Source organism: Podarcis erhardii (assembly GCF_964252035.2).
Source record: "Podarcis erhardii genome assembly, chromosome: 14".
Classification (NCBI taxonomy): domain Eukaryota; kingdom Metazoa; phylum Chordata; class Lepidosauria; order Squamata; family Lacertidae; genus Podarcis; species Podarcis erhardii.
This window is the reverse complement of record NC_138503.1, coordinates 13,342,487-13,365,996: the sequence shown is the minus strand read 5'-3', so window position 1 is coordinate 13,365,996 and position 23,510 is coordinate 13,342,487. Positions and strand designations below refer to the sequence as shown.

At 45.9% G+C, this 23,510-nt stretch overlaps 1 protein-coding gene across 2 annotated transcripts in view; it reads right to left on the bottom strand.

The window, feature by feature from the left end:
* SEMA6D (semaphorin 6D) overlaps positions 1 to 23,510 on the bottom strand; it is a 421,542-nt gene that overhangs the window by 79,662 nt on the left and 318,370 nt on the right. The window contains exon 2 of one of the 2 annotated variants that reach the window (XM_081838793.1): positions 277 to 298. The exons of the other annotated variant lie outside the window; for it this stretch is intronic. The gene's annotated coding sequence lies outside the window, so the exon portion shown is untranslated. The remainder of the gene's footprint in view (positions 1 to 276; positions 299 to 23,510) is intronic. 2 annotated transcript variants of the gene reach the window in all.

Genomic DNA, 23,510 nt, shown 5'->3' with positions numbered 1-23,510 from the left:
CTTCCCGTCCTGCCTCCCCGTGCACGCACAGACCTAGATATAAACACCCAACACCATTTTCCTTCCCCGGGGAAGCTCCGCCGCGACGCGCGTTGCAAGCCGATCAGCTGTCCTGCGTGTGCACGCCATTCAGACAATAACTAGCCAGCCGTGAGATGCTGAGACGCGCTGTCGCAGCTCGGCTTCTGCCAAGCAAACCGGGGGAGGGGGAAGTGGGGGGGGGAATGGCTTTTGCAATCGGCTTGTGTGTGTTTGTGGAAACGGAGCTCTCCTTACCTCATCCACGGGCTTGGTGGAGGGGAGATGGAGAAGGAAGCCGCCGCGGGAATACCAAGGTGGAGAAAGAAGGGTAGTAGGAAAAATAATAATATCTGCGATCAAAATATCAGAATCGAATCAAGAGTCGAGCTCCAGCTCGGCGCTTCTCCCCGAGCTTCGCGTCTGGCCGTCCTCATCCTCGCAAACCTCCTCCTGCAAAAACTCGCGGCGGCGGTAGCAGCGCCGGGACGCGCCGGCAGCAAAACAAACCCGAGCGAGGCAAATGGTGTAATACGATCCATCTCCAGTCACTCCGGCAAAAGGAGCCGAGAGGGGGGAGGCAGCTGCCGCCGCTTCCCTCCCAACCATCAGGCGGCTGGAGAGCTCAGGGTCCCACCCCCAACAGGCTGGGATAAGGCGAGCAGATTTGGGCAGCTCGCCCTCACTGGCTGCGGCGAGGCCCCCATCCCTCCCTCCGCCCCTCCATCGCTCCCTCCTTCCCTGTCTCTTTCCCTCTGACCCTTCAGTGGCCTCCCCCCACCACCACCCCCGCTTCCAAGGAGCTGCTACAACTCCAAACACCTCCGTTACACTGGCAGAGCTCGCGCAGTGGTCATGAAGGAGCCGTCTTTCTCTCTCTCGTTTTCCCCTCCCTCTCCTCTCCTCTCCTCTTTTATTATTCAAGCCTTATTTCAGACATCCTGAGGACAAACAATAGCTGCCAAGAGGCTCTGAATGCACACAGCCCTCCAGGAAAGTTAAGAAAGTTAAGACCCAATTCTTTTTCCCCCCTTCTCAAATCATTCGTTTTGTCTTTGTCCCCAATCTTCCCTGCAATCCCTTCCTTCCTTCTCTTTTCCTCCGCGCAACACCTCTTCAATAGTACTTACAATGCTGTTGCTAATAATACGTTGGTTACCTGCCCTCCTCCTGAGGTTCCAGGACAGGTTACAACAATTTAAGCACAATGTTAAAAACACAATGTGAAATCACAGAAACAAGGTGGGCTCTAAAAACTTACTTTCTTTCTTTCTTTCTTTCTTTCTTTCTTTCTTTCTTTGCTTCCTTCCTTCCTTCCTCCCTCTCTTTCTGTCTCTAAGCTTCTCCCCTCAACACGTGTTTTTTCCCTCGTCCTTCACCAGCGAGCCCACAACTATTCTCCAATCACACAACTTTATAAACATGTATAAGTTATCAGAAGTCAGACAGGTGGGGAAAAGAACTCCCATCAAATATCACACACACACACACACACACACACACGAGAACACGTTTCCTTTTTCTCAAAGATTGCTTGCTCAAAATTTCTCATTCCTACTTTAAATGACAGTCCTTCAGTACACTGTAATTTGGCAGGATAATGAGAGTCCATTTTCACAGACAAGGTAAAAAAAAAAATGGGAAAGGAGGGGTGTGGGAGATCTGAAATGTCTTCAATAAAATGGGGGAGTAATATATAGGGTTTTTTGTTTTTTTAAGTACCATGGGTTTAATCTTGGAAATAAATGCCAAGAATTGATGATGATTTATTAATTTTTCTGCTGAAACATGAATCATTGAAGGCATAGAACAGTAGGGGGAAAAATGAACCACTTGGAAAATTGGGGGGGGGGATGTTTCTATGAGCTTTATTATTTGAGCTTGGAGGGAAAGCAGAATTTCATTTCAAAAAACATATTGCAGCAAAAACTGATTTTCTCTATCAAGTCCAAGGCTGAAAACCTGCTAAGTAAAATCACCGGGAGTTTGGCCACAGGAGCAGCAATGCACCCCAAGGCTTCAATATATTACTCCCTGTGGTTATTCACTAACTCTGCAAAGTTGTTAAATCGCACTTGTAACTTTGCCTTAAAAAGCGCTTGGTTTCTCCTTTCACAGACCTGGTCAAGATCTCATATTTACTTGCAAGAAATATTTGTGGCACAATTCTCCCCGCGCAAAAAAAGCAGAAGCTGACAAAAACTCCTTTTATTTCGATGGGAGTTTTGCTTAGAGAGTTAACAACTGATGTGATTGTGGGGTAGAGGAAGAGAGAGAGGTTTAAAGGTTTGGCCCACAGTACATTCTCTTCAGTGACTGCCAACAAAGTTTCCCAGCCATGGGAATGGGCCATTTTTGGCAGGCAAACCTTTGGATAGTTCACTCTGATGTTTTCGGGTGGTGACAGACTGAAGACTACATCACTGCGGCCTTCTGTACAGCTGACATTCAACAGACCCATTTTCTGACACCAGAAGCTTTTGCCTCTTTAGAAGCATAAGGGTATTCTTCACGTCTCTCCGTCCAAGGGAGTAACCCAAACGATGCGGGTGTCAAAATCTGCACGCTCAGTGTAGAAACTAGGGTGGTAACCGCATATGTCATCTAAGAATCAAACTGCAAACCAGAAGGATAATGTGTGGGTATCAAGGGTAAGGTCTGTGAGAGGCTTGAAATGTTTTGAGGCAGATCCAAGATGGCATGAGCATTTCAAAACCCTGACAGCCACAAAGCCATGCCCACAAATAGACCCCACTGGCTTTTCCTAAACCAGTGTCGCCTAGAAAGCAATGAGGAAGAGATAATTTAGGGGCAATACGATAGATATGGGAAGGGCTGCCCCATAAATGATGGAACAAATCTGTTTCTTGTTGCTCCAGAGGGTAGGATCCAAACCAATATGTTCAAATGACAAGCAAAGTGGATTTGGACAAAACATTAGGAAGAGATGACGGTATGAATGACAGTGTGACAGCGCGTCTCAGAAGGTGGGGTACACTACGTTTAAACTGGCATCGTGCCACTTTCAACAATCTCCCAAAGAACCCTGGGAAGTGTAGTTTATTAAGAGTGCTGAGTGTTGCTAGGAGACCCCTTGATCCCTTGCGGAGCTACATTTCCCAGTTTCCTGGGAAGATGGGTTCATCGTTAAAGCACTCAGAGAATTGTGGCTTTGAAGCTTCAAAGAAGCAGGTGCAAGGGGACAGGAGCCCTCGCAGAGAGCTCTCAACACTAAGCAGGATTGCTCTCCCCTTTTGGCAGAGGGCAAGATCCTTCTTAGTGCTGGGCTTACAAGAGTGATCAGGGACGCAGGTGGCGCTGTGGGTTGCAGAGTTTGTAAACCAAATCATGCTTAAACTGGACTGTTCTTAAACCGAGGTACCACTGTATATGCATATATACCATTTAGCCGTACCACAATCTGATAATAATTGGCTCGTGGTGACATGGAGGTGGGCCTTTTTACTGGTGGCACCCATGTTATGGAACGTGCTCCCTGGTGAGACAGGAGAGCCCCCCATCTGAATTGAATTCTGCTGATTTCTGAAGCTGTACCTGCTTACACAGACACCCCTGTGACTTCTCAGCCCGAGTCTCCTGTTTTAATTACTGTGTTATTCTAATGGGATTGTTTTATTGGATCTTTTAATTATGAATGTTTATATTTAAATGTTTTAATGGGATTGTTTCACCGTGTATTTTAACTGTGTACTTTAATTATGGATGTTTATACTTTAATGCTCCTGTAATTGGTTTTTCTACTTGTAAACCACTTAGAAGCCCCCCCCCTTTTGGGATAAATAAACAAACAACGCCATGTGTCTGATGAAGTCGATTCTGGCCCACTAAAGCTCATGCCATAATCGATGCGGCAGTCTTTAAGACTCTGAAAAGATTCTTTGCTATTTTGGCTGCAATGGTAAGTGTCTCCAGAAGAAAGTCCCACTGGGTTTTAGTCCTACAGAAGTGTGACTAAGATTGCAGACTTTATTGGCTGCCCCTTTGGAAAGGAAGACAATCTAGTTTGCATTTGAAGACTTGAGCAAAAAGTTGTATTGTTTGCCTTGAGATGCCTTCAACATTCTCCATGTTCCACCTTTGAGGGTAGAGCAGAGGGTAGGAAGAGGAGAACAGACCTTTTCAGTGGTGGCTCCCCGCATATGGGAGGCAATCCTTAGGGAGGCACACATGACACATCACTTTCTAGTTTAAGACGCCAGGGGGAAATGTTTCTTTGTAACCAGGATTTCGGCTCTGGAGGGTTGTAGATGTTTGTGGCCTCTCTTAGTGGGATAGGCCTTCTCTCTCTCTATATATATATTATTGGGGACGCGGGTGGCACTGTGGGTTAAACCATATAGCCTAGGACTTGCCGATCAGAAGGTCGGCAGTTCGAATCCCCGTGACGGGGTGAGCTCCCGTTGCTCAGTCCTAGCTCCTGCAAACCTAGCAGTTCGAAAGCACATCAAAGTGCAAGTAGATAAATAGGTACCACTGTGGTGGGAAGGTAAATGGCGTTTCCATGCGCTGCTCTGGTTCGCCAGAAGCGACTTAGTCATGCTGGCCACATGACCCGGAAGCTGTACGCCAGCTCCCTCGGCCAATAAAGCAAGATGAGCGCCGCAACCCCAGAGTTGGTCACGACTGGACCTAATGGTCAGGGGTCCCTTTACCTTTATATATATTATTAATTGTATTTATTAGTCACTTCTTCACCAAAGCAACCCAGAGCGACTTATAAAAATGGTACAAACATTAAAACCAATAATAAAAACTGAAGCAGAATATGAGATCGCGCGCTCTCTCTCTCTCTCTCTCTCATTCTGCTTCATTTTTTATTATTGATTTTAATGTTTGTATCATTTTTATAAGTCACTTTGGGTTGCTTTGGTGGAGAAGTGACTAATAAATATAATTATTAATAGCAGTAATGTTATATGCAACAAGCAACAGTCTAGTAAACCTATATTCTTAAAGGTTTTTTTTTCCTTAAAGGTTTTTGAAGCTTCATAATCTACCACTTGAAAACATTGAAAAAGGCTTCTCTCTCCCTCTCTCCCTCTCCCTCTCCCTCTCTCTCTCTCTCTGTGTGTGTGTGTAGGCACAAATTCTGCACAACAATTGCTTGTAAATTCAGGCCTCTATTGACATGATAAACCATCAGCTACATGGGGAGGAAAGCTCCTTAAATCCTGCAGACATAATATGCCAGCATTGTGTCAATAGCAAGCAGATTAAAGAGCACATTGTGAAGCTATTTAGCCTTATCTTTGAATTATCCTGGAAGTTGTTCCTCACTGCAACTCTTAACCCGACCCCCATTCTGACAACTTTTAGGAAGGAATGTTTTAAGAAAATTAGAAGCAGAGAGCTATTGAATGCTTGCTTATCTTGGAAAAGCTTTTTTTTAAAAAAGGCACACACTTCAACACATTTGTGATGCAGGTGGGGGGTGGGCCTGTCTCTTTTAATTTGACAGCTTGGACCCAGTAAGAGTGGAACTGGATGCTAGCTAAGTAAATAAACACACCTAGCAAACCACAATGTGGACATGAGAAGAGCTCTGCTGGATTAAGCTGCAGGCTCATCCAGTCCAGCACTCACTATGACCAAGCAGATACATATGGGAAGCCAACAAGAGCACTCTCCCAACCTGTGATTCCCAGCCACTGGTATACAGAGACTCACATCCTCTGACAGTGGAGGGAGGACATAGCCATTGTGCTTGGGAGCTGCTTATAGTGTCATCCTCTATGACTTTGTCTGTACCTCTTTTACAGCCATCCAGGTTGGTGGCCATCATTACCTTTTATAGTAGCAAATTCCATCATTTTAAGTACAGTGGTACCTCGGGTTACATACGCTTCAGGTTACAGACTCCGCTAACCCAGAAATAGTACCTCGGGTTAAGAACTTTGCTTCAGGATGAGAACAGAAATCGCATGGCGGCAGCGGGAGGCCCCGTTAGCTAAAGTGGTACCTCAGGTTAAGAACAGTTTCAGGTTAAGAACGGACTTCCGGAACGAATTAAGTTCTTAACCCGAGGTACCACTGTACCTGCAGTGTGAAAAAGAACTTTTCTCGCCTGCCCTGAGTCTTCCCATGTTCACTTTCATTGGATGGCCCTGAGTTCTAAAATGTAAGGAAGAGGAAAAAAACTATGTATATGCTGTATATGCCGTTGCTTTGTATTCTGATTTTGTTCTGTGAACTGCCCTGAGACCTCTTGGTGTAGGGCGGTGTATAAATTCAATAAATAAATAAATGAAGTCCCAGTGTCTTGCCAGCATTATGATTATGGCAAGATGGTGACAAAATCTCCGCAATACGATGATGTGATTGGAAATTCTGGGTCTGCTGATTCATTGAGCAGCAGCATGTCCCTGTCTGTCAGCACTGACTCAGCATCTCAGAAATGCTGACAGACATCTCCTAAGCCTTGGCGGTGAGTCATGGCCTGATCACTGGTGAGACAAAGTAGGTTGAGGCTGAGGAGAGCAGCAGCTGCTGGAAAGGGTGATTAGTGCAACCACCCAACAGCTGCTGGTGGCTCTAGCTGTAGAATCAGAGAATCACAGATTTGTGGAGTTGGAAGGGACCCCAAGGGTCATCTAGTACAACTCCTTGCAATGCAGGCATCTCAACTAAAGCATCCCTGACAGATGGCCACCCAACCTCTGCTAAAAAACCTCCAAGGAAGGAGAGTCCACCACCTCTTGTGGGACCCTGTTCCACTGTCAAACAGCTCCTACTGTCAGAAAGTTCTTCCTGTTGTTTAGTCAGAATCTCCTTTCTTGTAACTTGAATCCATTGGCTCAGGTCTTTGAGTTACACACATCCAGAGAGCCAGTGTGGTGTAGTGGTTAAGAGCGGTAGACTCGTAATCTGGGGAACCGGGTTTGCGTCCCCGCTCCTCCACATGCAGCTGCTGGGTGACCTTGGGCCAGTCATACTTCTCTGAAGTCTCTCAGCCCCACTCACCTCATAGAGTGTTTGTTGTGGGGGAGGAAGGGAAAGGAGAATGTTAGCCGCTTTGAGACTCCTTCAGGTAGTGATAAAGCCGGGTATCAAATCCAAACTCTTCTTCTTCTTCTTCTTCTTCTTCTTCTTCTTCCTTACACTTCTGCTTCCCAACTGAAAGTTATCCTTGGTAATGGAGAGCTGCTCTACCTCCATGTATCTCTATGTAGCCCTCTCCTTATTGGCGGCCCCTACACCTGGTGGCATCCAGTTGGTGACCAGCCAACAGGAATGGGGTCCCATTGATAGATAGCCCTAGTCCCCCTTCCTCCCATTTTAAGGTCTTAGTAGTCTAAATTATCATGAGCAGTTGGGAATAATGTGCCCTGTATAATATTCCGTGCCATTTAGAGTGGTAGTCCTACTCAGTGTAGGTAGTCCTACTCAGTTCAATGGTAGTCCTACTCAGACTTGACCCACTGAAGTCAACGAGCATTGCTAGTTTTGCTTCATTAATTTCAGCAGGTATACTCTGAGTAGGGCCTAATTGGATACAAACCTTAGATGAGGAATGGGCAACATGACTGGCAACAACTGTCCAGTTTTTTGGACTGGGTTCTATCCTAGCTCTTCCTGGAGATGCTGGACCTGGAACTCACTGAGTTATTGCCAATTCCCACCAACTTCATCTAGCCCAGCCAATGGTCAGGGATATCAGGAATTGTAATTCAGCGATATCTAGAGGGCCACAGGTTCCCCAACCCTGATCTGGATATAATCAAGGATGGATACAAAGCACTGCACACAGTATGGGTCTTCTGAGCAACTGAGTTCATAGCAGACCTTGGCTCATCATCATTCACCGAGATACGAGAGCAGCCTTAACATCACTGAGCCGTATATTTCATTGCACACTTGTGATCCTTCAGCACAAGGATAAAATAACTTAACCGCATCCACATACTGCAAAGAAACAGGGCAGGTTTTACGGAGCCACTGATACCATTTGATACCTGATGTCCATTTGGTATAAGAACAATACTGTCCATCTTGGTTACTCTGCAAAAGTACTCAGCATTTTCACATGTCAGTTTCATTCTGCTCAGCGCTGTTCATAGGTACAAGGTTTGTGTGGCACCGGATCATAAAAATCAAATAAAATCCAGGCCATATTGCTTTCTCATTTAATCCAGATTTACTGTTTCTGCAGAAAATCCAATAAACAAATAAATAAAAGCCCTGCAGGAGGCAACGATGGAATGGCATTTTGATGAGGATACAGTGGCACCTTGGGTTACAAACACCTCTGGTTACAAACACTTCGGGTTACAGACTCTGCTAATCTGGAAGTAGTACCTCAGGTTAAGAACTTTACCTCAGGATGAGAACAGAAATTGTGCGGCTGCAGCAGGAGGCCCTGTTAGCTAAAGTGGTACCTCAGGTTAAGAACGGTTTCAGGTTAATAACAGACCTCCGGAACGAATTACGTTCGTAACCAGAGGTACCACTGTACTGTAGTGTGGACGCTGCAAAACTTCTATTCGTGAGCAGCCCTGAATTCAGAATAAACTGCCATGTGGAACTGCCCTTTTATATAGTTGCCAATTGGTTGCCTTTATGGAAAGAAAGTGGCCCTGTTTCTCCCTTATTTTTCTTCCCATAAAGCACTGCTTCTGTCCCAGTGCATTTTGGTGCTGTTGGAAATCTTTTCACGCTATTTTCTCCCCAAGTATACACAATTCAAATGTAAATTGGTATGTAACTAATTACTGTGTAGCTTTAATACTTGTTTATCACAGTAACGGCTTTGGAGTCACACTTGCAAAACGGCGCACGAAGAGTCTTGCCATGAACTATGGTAATTATAACAATGAAATAGGATGTAATTATTAAGGCTGCATATAATTAGGGCTAAAAATTAGCATTCAAACTGGTATTTAGAGACTAATTTGCAACCCACAAGCGGAGTTACTGGTAAATATCAATCCTTGACTGATAATATTAGTTTAGTGTGGACTGCTAACCTTCAATCAGGATAATCATAGAGAGCTGGGTTTCCTTGGCCCCTGGTGGGTCTGATGTGGTGAAGAAATGCTGAGAGGTGGAACAGAGAGTTAGTGAGTATGGAGCGGGGGAATTTGGAAATGTCCCTTTATCTTGGTTGATTTATTAAATAAACAAACCAGTTCTATTCTCTTCTACTTAAGAAAGTGGAATCCTAACAAAGAGAGGCTCAGACAAGACCATTTCAGTAGGGGGCTGGTCCACTGTCCCTCAGACCTTGTGGGGGCCGGACTATATTTTTGGGGGGGAAATGGACGATGAGCGGCACGCGAAAGGGCTCCGGAGAGGGGCTGGCACCAACAAAGCCCAGCCCCTTTCCTCCTCTAGGCAGGGCAGGGAGAAGCCATGAGGAGGGAGGGAGGCGCTGCCGCCATATGAGGGAGAGGGAGGGAGAGGAAAAGAACGTGTGCGCTGGTGATCCACACGGCGATTCCTGGACCCTCCACGGGCCGGATTTAGAAGGCTATTGGGTCTGATCTGGCCCATGGACCTTAGTTTGCCGACCCATGGACAAGACCCCACCAAGGGGTCTTGTGTTAAACAGGTAATCTGGACCAGGGTTTCCCAAATTTGGGTCTTCAGCTGTTTTTGGACTACAGTTCCCATCACCCCTGACCACTGGTCCTGCTAGCTAGGGATGATGGGAGTTGTAGTCCAAAAACAGCTGGAGAGCCAAGTTTGGGAAACTCTGATCTGGACTACTGTGTGAAAAACACAACACATTGTCAACTGTCCCAATTTCCCCAGGACATGCTGGAATTACAGAAGCTTCTGATTGGATCTTGGAATGTCCCACTTCCTTGCTCCAGCACTGCTGCCACTGAACTTGGGCAGGAAGATAAGCCGGCGCTTTCAGTGGTGCCACGCTGTCTGGCACCAGAAGATGTGTCCCTTTTGGTGCCGCACTCTCACACGAGTCAACTGGCTTGCATAGGCGTGCAGCACCGAAATATCTGCATCCTAATTTATGCCATTTAGCAATGACAAACCTATACAGCATCTTAAAAAGCAGAGACATCACCTTGCCGACAAAGGTCCGTATAGTTAAAGCTATGGTTTTCCCAGTAGTGATGTATGGAAGTGAGAGCTGGACCATAAAGAAGGCTGATCGCCAAAGAACTGATGCTTTTAAATTATGGTGCTGGAGGAGACTCTTGAGAGTCCCATGGACTGCAAGAAGATCAAACCTATCCATTCTTAAGGAAATCAGCCCTGAGTGCTCACTGGAAGGACAGATCGTGAAGCTGAGGCTCCAATACTTTGGCCACCTCATGAGAAGAGAAGACTCCCTGGAAAAGACCCTGGTGTTGAGAAAGATGGAGGGCACAAGGAGAAGGGGACGACAGAGGACGAGATGGTTGGACAGTGTCCTCAAAGCTACCAGCATGAGTTTGACCAAATTGTGGGAGGCAGTGGAAGACAGGAGTGCCTGGCGTGCTCTGGTCCATGGGGTCATGAAGAGTCGGACACGACTAAACAACAAAAAATTTTGCCAGTGGAATGTTGGAGAGCATGGGATGGGTCCAGGGGTATGACCTGATAGCACATGAGGCTGGTGGATGAAGCTCAGCAGGTCTAAGTTTGGTCAGTGCCTAGATGGGGGCGCTACCTGGGAAATACATGCATGCTGCCTTGGACTCCACGATAGAAGAAAGATGGGATAGAGATGTAAGAACATAATAGTAATAAACCTATACTGTGGAACTTGTTTTCTCCAGGATCACATCCACACCTTACATTTTAGGCACTGTTATGCCACCTTAACAAGTCATGGAGGATCCTGGGAACTGTAGTTTGTTAGAGGTGCTGACCTCGCAGAGCTGCAATTAGCAGCACCCATAACAGACTACAGTTCCCAGGATTCTCCATGACTTGTTAAGGTGGCATCACAGTGCTTTGGTGCTATGGCGTGGATGTGACCCAGTTGTCATTCTTTGCTTTGAAAACCTTTCCCCTCTGCTTTTTGCCACGCTTCCTTTGCCTACTTTTTGTTTTTCGAGTTTGCAATCCTGAGACCGGGGCATCATGGTCTCATTAACTGATGTGAGCTGTTTTGCGCGACAACGCTTATCTGAAAAGCTTTTAAAAAAAATCTTTTAATCTGCTGTTAGATTGGTTAATGCTGCTGACTGGTACTGTGAGATGTGGAGGGTCGGTGTCCTTTTTTTTTTTTTTAGTTACTGCATTGTAATTTGTCGTCTTCTGATTGTTTTACTTATAATTGTGAGCCACCCTGGCATCATAATTGAACTGAAGGGCGGGATATGACACTGTAATAAACAAACAAACCAACCATCAGACCCATGCAATTATTTGTTTGGCTTTCTCTTCAGGGAAGCAAGAGCTTTGATACTCCTGTGGAAGAGGAGTTTGGGTGTGGTGGGATGTCATGGTGGGAGAGACTCTCGGGGTGTTTACGCAACAGCACATTTTAAACACATGGCTTCCCCTAATGAATCCTGGGTACTGCAGTTGACCCTGCACAGAATTGCAATTCCCACCACCCTTAACAAGGTACAACTGCTAATACAGTGGTACCTCGGGTTAAGAAGTTAATTCGTTCTGGAGGTCCGTTCTTAACCTGAAACTGTTCTTAACCTGAGGTCCCACTTTAGCTAATGGGGCCTCCCGCTGCCGCCGTGTGATTTCTGTTCTCAACCTGAAGCAAAGTTCTTAACCCGAGGTACTATTTCTGGGTTAGCAGAGTCTGTAACCTGAAGCGTATGTAACCCGAGGTACCACTGTATATACCTTGGGGGGAATTATGTGCTTAAGATGGCAAGACCAAAGTCCGTTTCGGGGGCCTAATCCAGCCCCTGTGGCCATTTATTTTATTTCCCGGGGTAAAATCCTCAACAACTTCAATCCTAAAAAAAGGTTAACAACTCTTCGGTCGGTCCTCACGGCCTTTCACTTCATCAAATCTGGTCCTCTTTGAAAAAAGTTTGGACACCACTGAATGGTGTATATGCTGACTAAAATACCATATTGGCCTGAATATAAGCCTCACCTTTTCCCAAAATTCTGACCTTGAAAAGTTAAAGTGCGGCTTATATTCGCGACTTTACAGTATGCAGCCAGGAGTGCAGGGCAAACAGCGCCAGGAGCATGGCAAAGCGGCGCCTATCCCGAGCGTAGTCCCCCGTCCTCTTCCCCAAGGCCGGGGAGGGAGAGAGTGAGGAAGGGGAAAGGCCACCGGCAACACAGTGCGGCTCCCCCCCCCCCAAGTATGCAGCCAGGAGCAGCGAGGAATGGAGTGGCTTATATTCGGGTATTCCCCCTCCCCCATTTTAAAGGTGTATCTCATATTTGGGTACAGCTTATATTTGGGCCAATACGGTAAGATCAAATGCAGGAGTTGAAACCTGTGTCCCAATGGTGCAGCTGCCCTCCTTCTCTACTGACGTCACAGCCATTATCCTGTTTATTGGCAATTATGTCAAATTCCCCTAGGAAGCAATAAGCCTGATCTTTAATCTGCCATAAGGGACTTGATCCAAGCTTCCTGTTCATTGTTCCTAATCCCCGCCACCTGGGAGTATGGGAAAGTGAGGCAGGGGGCTGTGTCTGTTGATGAATTATGGGCAGGCCATTGCAACCAAGGTAGCCATCTGAGCCCCATATTCACAAAAGAATGTAATCCCCACACCAGACATCCCACTTCGTACTTGAAGACATCCCTGAAAGCAGGCACAGGACGAAGGATCATCAGGGTAAATAGCCAGTATCTCATGTAAACACTCTGCTAAATCCAGTAGAACAATCTCTTTAGTGTTGTTGTTTTTGTCAGTGGAGAAAAATACTTGAAAGGATGCTTAGGGGAGGTAAGCTCATGGGCCCTTTTCTGGCATCTGGCTGTGCATCTCATCCATGACCTCTTGGGTTTCTCTCCATATTGGCCCGTCTACATTCAGACTTTATGCTACTTCAGCCTTCCCTGACCTGGTACGCTCCAGATGTTGCTAGTTCGACTCCCAACTCCTACCAGCTCTATCTAGCATAGCCAATGGCCACGGTTTATGGGAAGGGTGGTCCATCTGGAGTGTACAGTGGAAGCTCAGGTTGCGAACGTGATCCGTGCAGGATGCATATTCGCAACCCGCAGCATTCGCAATCCGCGTCTGTGCACACGCGGGTTATGATTCATTGCTTCTGTGCATGCGCAAAGCACAATCTAGTGCTTCTGTGCATGTGCGACCACCAAAACCCGGAAGTAACCCGTTCCAGTACTTCTGGGTTTCGGTGGCCCATAACCCGAAAAAACGCAACCTGAAGCGGCTGTAACCCGAGTGTACCAGGTTGAAGGAGGCTTCTCTACTCCATCTGTCCCAAGGGTCCAGCTACTCAAGCGAGCTCTACAGGGTTCAATCTGAATGGTTTGCTGCAAGGTGGAGGTCCAAACTTAAGGAGAGTGGAAAACTGAATCCAGTAGAAATTCTGACTATTAACTGGTATATAAAATATACGAAATTCAACTCCTGGGGCTAGAACTTCTGCTAGACTGATATACCGTATTTTTCGTTCTATAAGACGCACCAGACCATAAGACGCACCTAGTTTTTGGAGGAGGAAAACAAGAAAAAAAATATTCTGAATCTCAGAAGCCAGAACAGCAAGAGGGATCACTGCACAGTGAAAGCAGCAATCCCTCTTGCTGTTCTGGCTTCTGTGATAGCTGCACAGCCTGCATTCGCTCCATAAGACGCACACACATTTCCCCTTACTTTTTAGGAGGGAAAAAGTGAGTCTTATAGAGCAAAAATACGGTAAGTAGGATTAGCAGAGGAAGGAATGTAAAGGGCACATTCGTTAGCACTTGGTACCCGCTTACCATGCATGCAATGACTCAGAACGGGCCAACGAAGCTTATGGATTCTCTAAAAGCATTCTGGTATCCTCTTCTGCTAAAGCAGTTGTGGTCAAAGTGGCACTGTGGGTTAAACCACAGAGCCTAGTGCTTGCCGATCGGAAGGTCGGCAGTTCGAATCCCCGTGACGGGGTGAGCTCCTATTGCTCGGTCCCTGCTCCTGCCAACCTAGCAGTTCGAATGGAACGCAGTGCAAGTAGATAAATAGGTACCACTCTGGTGGGGAAGTAAATGGCGTTTCCATGTGCTGCTCTGGTTCATCAGAAGCAGCTTAGTCATGCTGGCCACATGACCCGGAAGCTGTACGCTCGGCCAGTAAAGCGAAATGAGCGCCGCAACCCCAGAGCTGTCTGTGACTGGAACTAATGGACAGGGGTCCCTTTACCTTTATCCTCTTCTGCTAAAGCTGTTGTGGTCAAAGTGCCCTGTGGTATCTGCCCACAACAGCTCCCCAAACAGCTTAATCTCACCCCCTCTCTTTTAATGTGTAGCCCTTGTATTGTTATAATTTGGGTGTGCGTTGTATTCTGTAGCCTGTGACCTGTGTTTTGGAAAAAGAGAAGAACTTCTATTTGAAAATGTATCTATTAATTAAATATGGGTAGTCTGGAGACCAGGCTAATCTGAAAGAAGGGCATTAATGCCATATTTGAAAACAATTTAAACATCTACTCCCACAGCTAATAAAATCAAGGATAGGTATTTCAGCCATTAGATGTAGCCAAAATGAATCCTACTCATAGTATGCCTCAGTGAATGCAAGAGGGCTCATTTCAAAGTAGACACACACACACATATATATATAAAAGATTCTACTGATTAAACACTTTTGGTATTATCTGGGTTTATTTACCAAGGCATATGGCATGCATAGGTGGAGGGGGTGCAAGCTTGATGTTCCTGCCAGCAGAAAATCCACTGGCTCACATTAGATCACCAGAGATGCAGCCCAGGCAGCCCGCCAGCTACCTGCCAGAGCTCAATGCTCCCTCCCTTCGCTCTGTCTCAGTTTCAAAATGATTTCACACATTGCATCATCCTTAGCTGAGCAGAGAGCAGGGAGGTGTCTCCAGCTATTTCAATTTCTGGGGGCATTTACTTGCAATTTCTCTGACAACAGAAGTGGTAGGCATGCCTGGTCACTGACTATCAAGGAGCTTTCTAGTGCAATCCTGTACAGGTGTGCTCAGAGGTAAGGCTGAAATCTAAACAACCTTCCTGCTTTGGTGGAGCTGGGTTTGGATTGAGCAGAGGTGTATCTCCACCCAGCCTCAGCCCACAGAGCAAGGCAAGCATCACTCCACCAGCGGACAACTCCCTGTTCCACCTGCTGAACGGGTGAGCAGGTGGAATACTAGTGGCAGGATCCCTACTGCTGGCAACCCGCCAAAAGCTTCAAAGCTGGGCACTGCAGGAGTGGGAAGGGGCTAAAGAAGCCTGGAATCCACTGGCCCCACTGCCGGCAGAACTGCTCTCACTTACAGGAATGGACAAATCTGTCAACTTCAATTCTCCAGGTTTCTCGTTCTTCCAATCGCATATTCAGTTCTCCCCATTTCTGCAAGAAGCTGTGATTATTTTTTTATTTTTTTATAAAGCCCTCATGAAAATTCACCAGCATTTTAGTGCAACCTTCTACTAAACATATTTTTTGGATTGTCTATGGTGTGCATCTTTGCCAAACAATTTATTCTACTATAATGCATTGTTGTTCAATATTGTCACCAACATATGCATTTTGATGCACCACTTTCCCCTAGTAAAAGCATTTTGTACACCTTACTTGGCTAGAGAACTTCATTGCAAAATTCAAAGAACTGTGAATTTTCGAAGGCTGGCTGTGTTTCACTTCACATACTGTTGTGAAATGTGCAAAGCTGGTAGGTTTGCTTTTGAATGTGAACTGAATCGAATGCTCTCCCATCCTTCATTACATCAGGCCTGGTCTGGACATAACCACCAGCTTCAAGGTAGATGGAAGGGTGATTTGCTTGACCCTGCCTTCTGCCCTAACTGGCCTGAGCAATGGGTTTGTAGATGTGGTGGTGACTCCCCCACTCATTCACACCCTGCCTCTGTGTGCCTGAGGTCTGGAGCTCATTCTGTCCCCTGCCAGCCATCTCTTATCTGTACCCAGACTCTCTCACAGCAATCAGACCACAATCCTATAACTATACACATTGGGCGTTCTTCAGCATTTGAGTTTGATTTGCTGTTCCTTGGCTAAGTACAGCAATGGCCTGAATGCCATGCTATCAAAACATACATATCAGCAGCAAAGATTTTCCAGAGTACACTCGATGCCAGTTTACTGCTGCCAAACCAGAGTGACAGCACAAGTGCCACAGGTGTCGGCAGAAACCTACTGCCGTATCACTGAGACGGCAGACGCGTCACTTGCACTTTCTGCAAATCTAAAGATGGGAGAATGGCTGGGAAAACAAGAAACAGGGAGAGGTGTTGTTTTCCAAATGATAGCTTGACAGTTTGAAGCACTAAAAAAACCAACAACACAACAACACCTAAGAACTGACAGCGCAGCAGAAGAAAACGATGAAGAAATTTTTAACAATGTTGCAGGACTACTCATCAGAGGAAGCTCCCTTATACTGATTGATCTAGCTCAGAATTGTCTGTATCAGGGTAGGGAACTTGTGCCCCCCTAAAGTTGCTGAATGGCAGCTCCCATCAGCATGGCCAATGATCAGGAGTTATGGGTGTTGTCGTTTAGCAGCAACTGAAAAGCCATCAAAGTTTCCCCATCCTTGATCCACATTGGCCGGCACTGGCACTCCAGAGTTTTGCCCCAGAGACGATCCTAGCCCTACTTGGAGATGTGGGACTTTCTGCACACAAAGAATGGAACTTCCTAGTGATGGCTGCAGACTGACAGAGCAGAAGATAGGGAGCCAAACAGTATATAGAGGCAGAGGTAATGCCAGGCATAAGGTAAAGGTAAAGGGACCCTTGACCATTAGGTCCAGTCATGACCGACTCTGGGGTTGCGGTGCTCATCTCGCTTTATTGGCCGAGGAAGCCGGCATACAGCTTCCGGGTCATATGGCCACTTCTGGTGACTAAGCCACTTCTGGTGAACCAGAGCAGCGCACGGAAACGCCATTTACCTTCCCACCGGAGCGGTACCTATTCATCTACTTGACCTTGACATGCTTTTGAACTGCTAGGTTGGCAGGAGCAGGAACCAAGCAACGGGAGCTCACCCCGTCGCAGGGATTCGAACCGCCGACCTTCCGATCAGTAAGTCCTAGGCCCTGTGGTTTAACCCACAGCGCCACCTGTGTCCCTTACATGACAGGCAGAACCATCTAATTTTGTCTTTATTGTCCTCCCTGATGACTTCTAAAGGGCCACACTGAGATGAAGAAGGAGGAAGCAGATAGCCAGGCCACCCTCTGGACTGGTTAGGAGTAAGAAGCAAGTTGGGCCTGGAGGAATCACAACTGAGGTTGGTGGGGCTGCTCTAATGGATCAGCCTCCAGCAGTTCTAACACTGAACAATGAACCTTCCTCTACTTTTGTGGTTATCTGAGAAGTGTAAATAATGCTTTAGACAAGTTTTTCCAGGTATTTATAAAGAGACACATACAGAACAAAGACTGTGGGGGAATGCATCTTATCACCCTTTGGAGCACTGTGCCCGTTTGTGTTTTCCCTGTTTTAGAACGCAGACATTTTTGGCTCAGCGTGAACACCCCAGCCACAGGGCCATGAAGAATGTGATGGCGATAAACATTATGTAACCCACCCCCAACATCAGTAAACAGAGTTGCTGTATAAAGGGACGAGTGTGAGGGGATGTATAGTGTCTGGCAGAGAAAGGGCTCCCTCGTTCTGAGAGGGAAGGGCGCCAGCTGCATGGTTTCAGTAGGAGGACTGTCCACGACACACTGGAACAAACAGAGGCCACAGCCCAGCTGTGGTGAATTAACTCATTCTCTCGGGACTTGATCCTGAAATGGTTTAAATCAGCAGGAAAAGCCTCTGTTAATTTCAGAACTCATTGTATCCAATAAACAAGGGTGGCCAACCTCTACAGCCAAGACAGGAATCCTTAAATCCATCAAGATGAGAGAGAGAGAGAGAGAGAGAGAACTAATACTTGTTTTATAATAAGTGAACAAAGGGTTTACAGTAAGGAGAAAGCTACTTCCTTGAGTTCTCCTGGTGATGTGCCTGGTTAATTTTTTTAAATTATTATTTTTATACACTGCCATAAAAAACCCCCCACACATACACAAAACTTTCAGACCAACAGTTTATATAGAGGAAACTGTACACTGGTTGATTCTTATTCTCTTGTTTTACAAAATTTGCCAAATGAATCCCCAAATCTGATTGCACTCTGGCAGAATTCAGTTCCCAGGCACTGCTTTGTCAAGACCTTTATGGGAGTTTCACCAAGAAAATCCCTTTCCTGCATTCTGCTGTGGCCTTGAAAGACTGTAACAGGGAGCATAGCCTCAGATCATATTACCTTTGCACAGTAGGCCATTTCCTTTACACTTGAACAGTCCTCTCTACCTTCACTGGCGATGGGTGTGGCTTGGGAGAGGGTGTGGCCAGGGTCAGATAGAGAGGCCTGGAGGACCACATTTGGCCCTTGGGACTGCGGTTCCGCATCCCTGATATGTAACTAATAAGCTGCTGTTTTGAAAATTTGCAGCACGGCCCCAGTTTCCTGTTGTGAGAGAGGGCAGAAATTATCCTTCTCATATAGTTCATGGAACACTATTTATAAGAGTATGCGCTATGTCCAAACTGTCCATCATTATAACAAGCAGAGGTGGTTGAAAGGGTCCTTTTTCATTCTACAGCATAATGCCGTCTCATACCCAGCACACATGAACACACAAATATTCTCCATTCAGAATATCAGCTTAAACTTGGATAGCGTTTCTCGCTTGCCTGGATGGAGGGTTTGGAGGGGTGCGTGACAAAGTGAGTAGAAACTGATGGCTATGTTCTCCTTCCACTGTCAGAGGCAATATGCTTCTGAATACCAGTAGCTGAAAGCTGCAAGAGAGGAGAGGGTTGCTGTTGTGCTCACATACTGCTTGGGGTCTTCACATGGGTTTCTGGTTGGCCACGGTGGGAACACAATGCTGGAATAGATGGGCCATCCAGCAGGTGCTTCCTGTGTAATTATTATTATTATTTTATTTTTTATACCCCACCCATCTGGCTGGGTTTCCCCAGCCACTCTGGGTGGCTGTTATGTTGCTGTCACGTTCTAATATTGTTTATTATGTTGTTGTTATATTCCAACATTATTTATTACTGGTAATTAAAATGTGCTCTCCATAGATTGTAGAGTTGGAATGGACTGTGGGATCAACTGATCCAACCATCTGCAATGCAGGAAAGATGCAGCTGCCCCATAGGTAAAGGTAAAGGTACCCCTGACTGTTAGGTCCAGTCGCGGATTACTCTGGGGTTGCACACTCATCTCGCTCTATAGGCCAAGGGAGCCGGCGTTTGTCCGCAGACAGCTTCTGGGTCAATGTGGCCAGCATGACTAAGCCACTTCTGGTGAACCAGAGCAGTGCATGGAAACGCAGTTTACCTTCCTGCCAGAGTGGTACCTATTTATCTACTTGCACTTTGATGTGTTTTCGAACTGCTAGGTGGGCAGGAGCAGGGACTGAACAACGGGAGCTCACCCCGTCGCGGGGATTCGAACCGCCGACCTTCCGACAGGTAAGCCCTAGGCTCAGTGGTTTAGACCACAGAACCACCCACGTCCTTCAGCTATCCCATACAGGGATCCAATTATCAGCACCATGCTCTAACCATCTGAGCTATCCATGGCCTCAGGGTTTGAAACTACAAACAATAAAATGGATAAAACAATAACAACAACTTAAAAACAATTCCAATATAGGTGCAGACTGGGAAAGCTCCTCTCTTAAAATACTTGTTGAAAGAGGAAGGTATTCAGTTGGTGCTGGAAAGACAACAGAGACGATGTCTGTCCAATATTCAAGGGGAGGGAATTCGCCAGGACACTTAAGGCCTGATTCCTACCTTGTGCAGAATGGAGCTCCTGATATGATGGTACCTGCAGGAGTCCCTCAGAACATGGTGATCAACTGGGTATATAAGGAGTATGGAGTGTAGCAGGCAGGCTAGGTGCTTCCTCACACACATAGTATGCCATCCCTGACTCTACAACCTTGCCTGTACATGCAGGAATGGATATGTGCAAGTAAATTGCCTATGCATGTTGAATTGTAGACACACAGGAAACGTTAAGAAACAATAGGGTTTTCCCCTTGAAGAAGGCAGTGGCACAGCTGTCAGAAACAGCAGGAAACAGCTCCAACAATGAGTAGGAAACCCAGCATTTTTCTGCAACCATCTCACACTCAAACCTGTGGTTAGTAGGACAGGCGATTACTCACTGCATATAAATACCACAAGATACATTTATCTGTAGATTAGCATCACATTACTCTGGTTACATTACACAATTCAACATGAATAATCTTGGTTGGAAAGCTCGGATTTCAAGCATCGCACAAAAGCCGCAAAAGGGATAACAAGCGATGTCTCAGGTCTCCCTCCATTCTTTTCTATCTTTCAGCAAACTTTTAAAAAGAATACGCTCCACTCCCCCACCCAACAGATTAGGAACTTAGGCTGCGGTTTCATTTTTCAAACTGAACCATAGTCTAAAACATTTACAATAGGGAGGAGCACCATTTTGGCTGCCCCATCCAAGGAAAGGTAATACAGAGTCATGGTATTAAAAATGAGTTTAAAAAGAATGAAAAGACATTGCAACGTATCTAGAACCAACAATTAAAATACAATTTGCCCTGACACCTGCCCAGTGATCAGCATCATCTGCCCCTTGGTTTCCAAAAGCCTGTCTCAACAGGAAGGTCTTATCCTGCCAGCAGAAAGACAACAAAGACAGAACCAATCTAACCTCTTTGGGGAGGAAATTCCATAATATGGGAGCAGTCACAGAAAAGGCTCTGTCTTGTGCGCTTCTGATATCGATGGGACCATGAGGAGGTGCTCACCTGAGGATCTTAGCACCTGGGCAGGTTTATATAGGGAGATATAATGTTTCAGGTAGTCTGGGCCCAATACAGAAAGCAAAATATATCTACCACTAATTCACTCTGTGTCAATAACATACTGGAGAACACACCCACAATAAAACACTAGTCTGGATGGGCCCAAGTATTGTGTGTGTGTTTGTGAGGCAGGGGGAAATGTAGATGTTAGGAAAAGTGAAGATAGAGGGTTTCTCTCACCCTTCTATTATATTATTATTATTATTATTATTATTATTATTATTATTAGCATTTTAGCTGTCTCAAAGACTTATAAACATACAATAAAAACAGCCTAAGACAGTTTTCAAAACAGTAGAAACAACAACTGAAGATAGGTTTAAAAAGCAATTCAAAATGAACACCTAAGGCAGAAAGACCTTTTCAATCATCTGGAAATGTTTGCCATAATGAAAATGTCTTCGATTGTTTCCAGAAGGTACACATAGTGAGCACCTGCCATTTCTCAACAGACAGGAACAGCTACACTGAAATTCCTGTTCCGACTCTTACTGTGGGGTGGGCTTCTGGGATTTTAGGAACTTCAAGGAGAAACATGAATGCAGGGACCTACCAGTTATATAAGGGGAAAAAGGGTCTCTAAATAAACCTGGTCCTGAGCTGTATGCTGTATTCTCCATTGCCTGGTAAGGGCATTAAGATCAGCAGATGGAATCCAGCTTGTTTTGGCATGGGCTGATGGTGATCAGCTTGTAGTAACATAGAGATGAGCTTTTTCAGTGGTAGCACCTGTGTTGTGGAATGCTCTCCCAAACATATTTGACTGAACTGAGCTTTGTCCAGACCACAGCATCTTCATAACGGATTGAGTATCATTGAAACTGGAGGGGAGAGTAAAGGAGGTATCTCAAAGAAGATGGACAAACTGGAGTTTGTGTGCCATGTGTAATGTGGCCACATCCATGCCATATCTGCAAAGCACCTTTATACCACATAATTCAGTCATGAAATCCAAGTGGTCTCCCAACAGCTCTCAGCACCCTTAATAAGCTACAATCCCCATGATTCTTCCAGGGGTTGCTATGATTGTGAAAGTGGCGTAAGATTGCTTTAAACGTATGGTGAGGCAGATTGGGGTCGATTGAACCTTATTGAGTCCATTCATCTCTCTCTCTCTCTTTCTCATGCATGAATGGTGCTGTTTTGGCTACCATAAGGATCCAAGAATTAGTTTACTACTGGTATGTAGTAGGAATGGAGAACTGGCCATCTGGATGTTGTTGGGTTGCAGCTCCCATCATCTTGGGCTGATGGCCATGCCAGATGTGGTTGATGGGAGCTGAAGACCAACAACATCTGGAAAGCCCTGAGATCCCCACTTGGTATGCGTGACATACAAAGATATGCTACGATACATACAGTGACTTCTGCAACCTCCGTGGCAAATAAACATAGAGCCCTGGGAACATAAAAAGCTGACTTATACCAAGTCATATTTTGGGCTCATCTAGTTCAGTCTTCTTGGGAGAAAAGCAATGACAAACCTAGACAGCATCTTTAAAAGTAGAGACATCACCTTGCCAACAAAGGTCTGTATAGTTAAAGCTATGGTTTCCCAGTAGTGATGTATGGAAGTGAGAGCTGGACCATAAAGAAGGCAGATCGCTGGAGAATTGATGCTTTTGAATTATGGTGCTGGAGGAGACTCTTGAGAGTCCCATGGACTGCAAGAAGTTCAAACCGATCCATTCTTAAGGAAATCAGCCCTGAGTGCTCACTGGAAGGACAGATCCTGAAGCTGAGGCTCCAATACTTTGGTCGCCTCATGAGAAGAGAAGACTCCCTGGAAAAGACCCTGATGTTGGGAAAGATGGAGGGCACAAGGAGAAGGGGGCGACAGAGGACAAGATGGTTGGGCAGTGTTCTCGAAGCTACCAGCATGAGTTTGACCAAACTGCGGGAGGCAGTGGAAGACAGAAGTGCCTGGCATGCTCTGGTCCATGGGGTCACGAAGAGTCGGACACGACTAAACAACAAAACAACAACAACAAAGTTCAGTCTTGTCTGCCCAGAGTCTGACAAGAGGCTCTCCAGGACTTCAAACAGGGTTCTCTCCCAGCCCTACCTGGAGATGTTTGAGATACAACCTTTTGCATACAGAGTAGACGCTCCATTACTGAGCTATGCCCCTTCCCCTTTCAGGGTTCAAGAGGAGAAGCGTGCATTTGAGTTTCACATGCCTAGAAAGTTTGGTATTTTGAAGGAAACCATTGAAGGACTTTTCCTGAGGCAAATGGTTGGCAGGCAGATGAGACGGGCGAGGCATTTGGATAAGACCCTGAATGTTCTGGGACAGCGTTTTTGGGAAATCATTCCACAGCTGAACTGAAAGAAGGGCTTTGAAGGTTTCTATTTGGGAGATATAGCATGTTTTGTGTTCTGTCTGTCACATTTTTCATGATTTTGTGATTGGGTTTTAGTTCTTTCTGTTACTAACTCCCCCCAGCCCCAGACTGGATTTCTTCACAACGATGAAAGGACCCTTCTTCTCACAC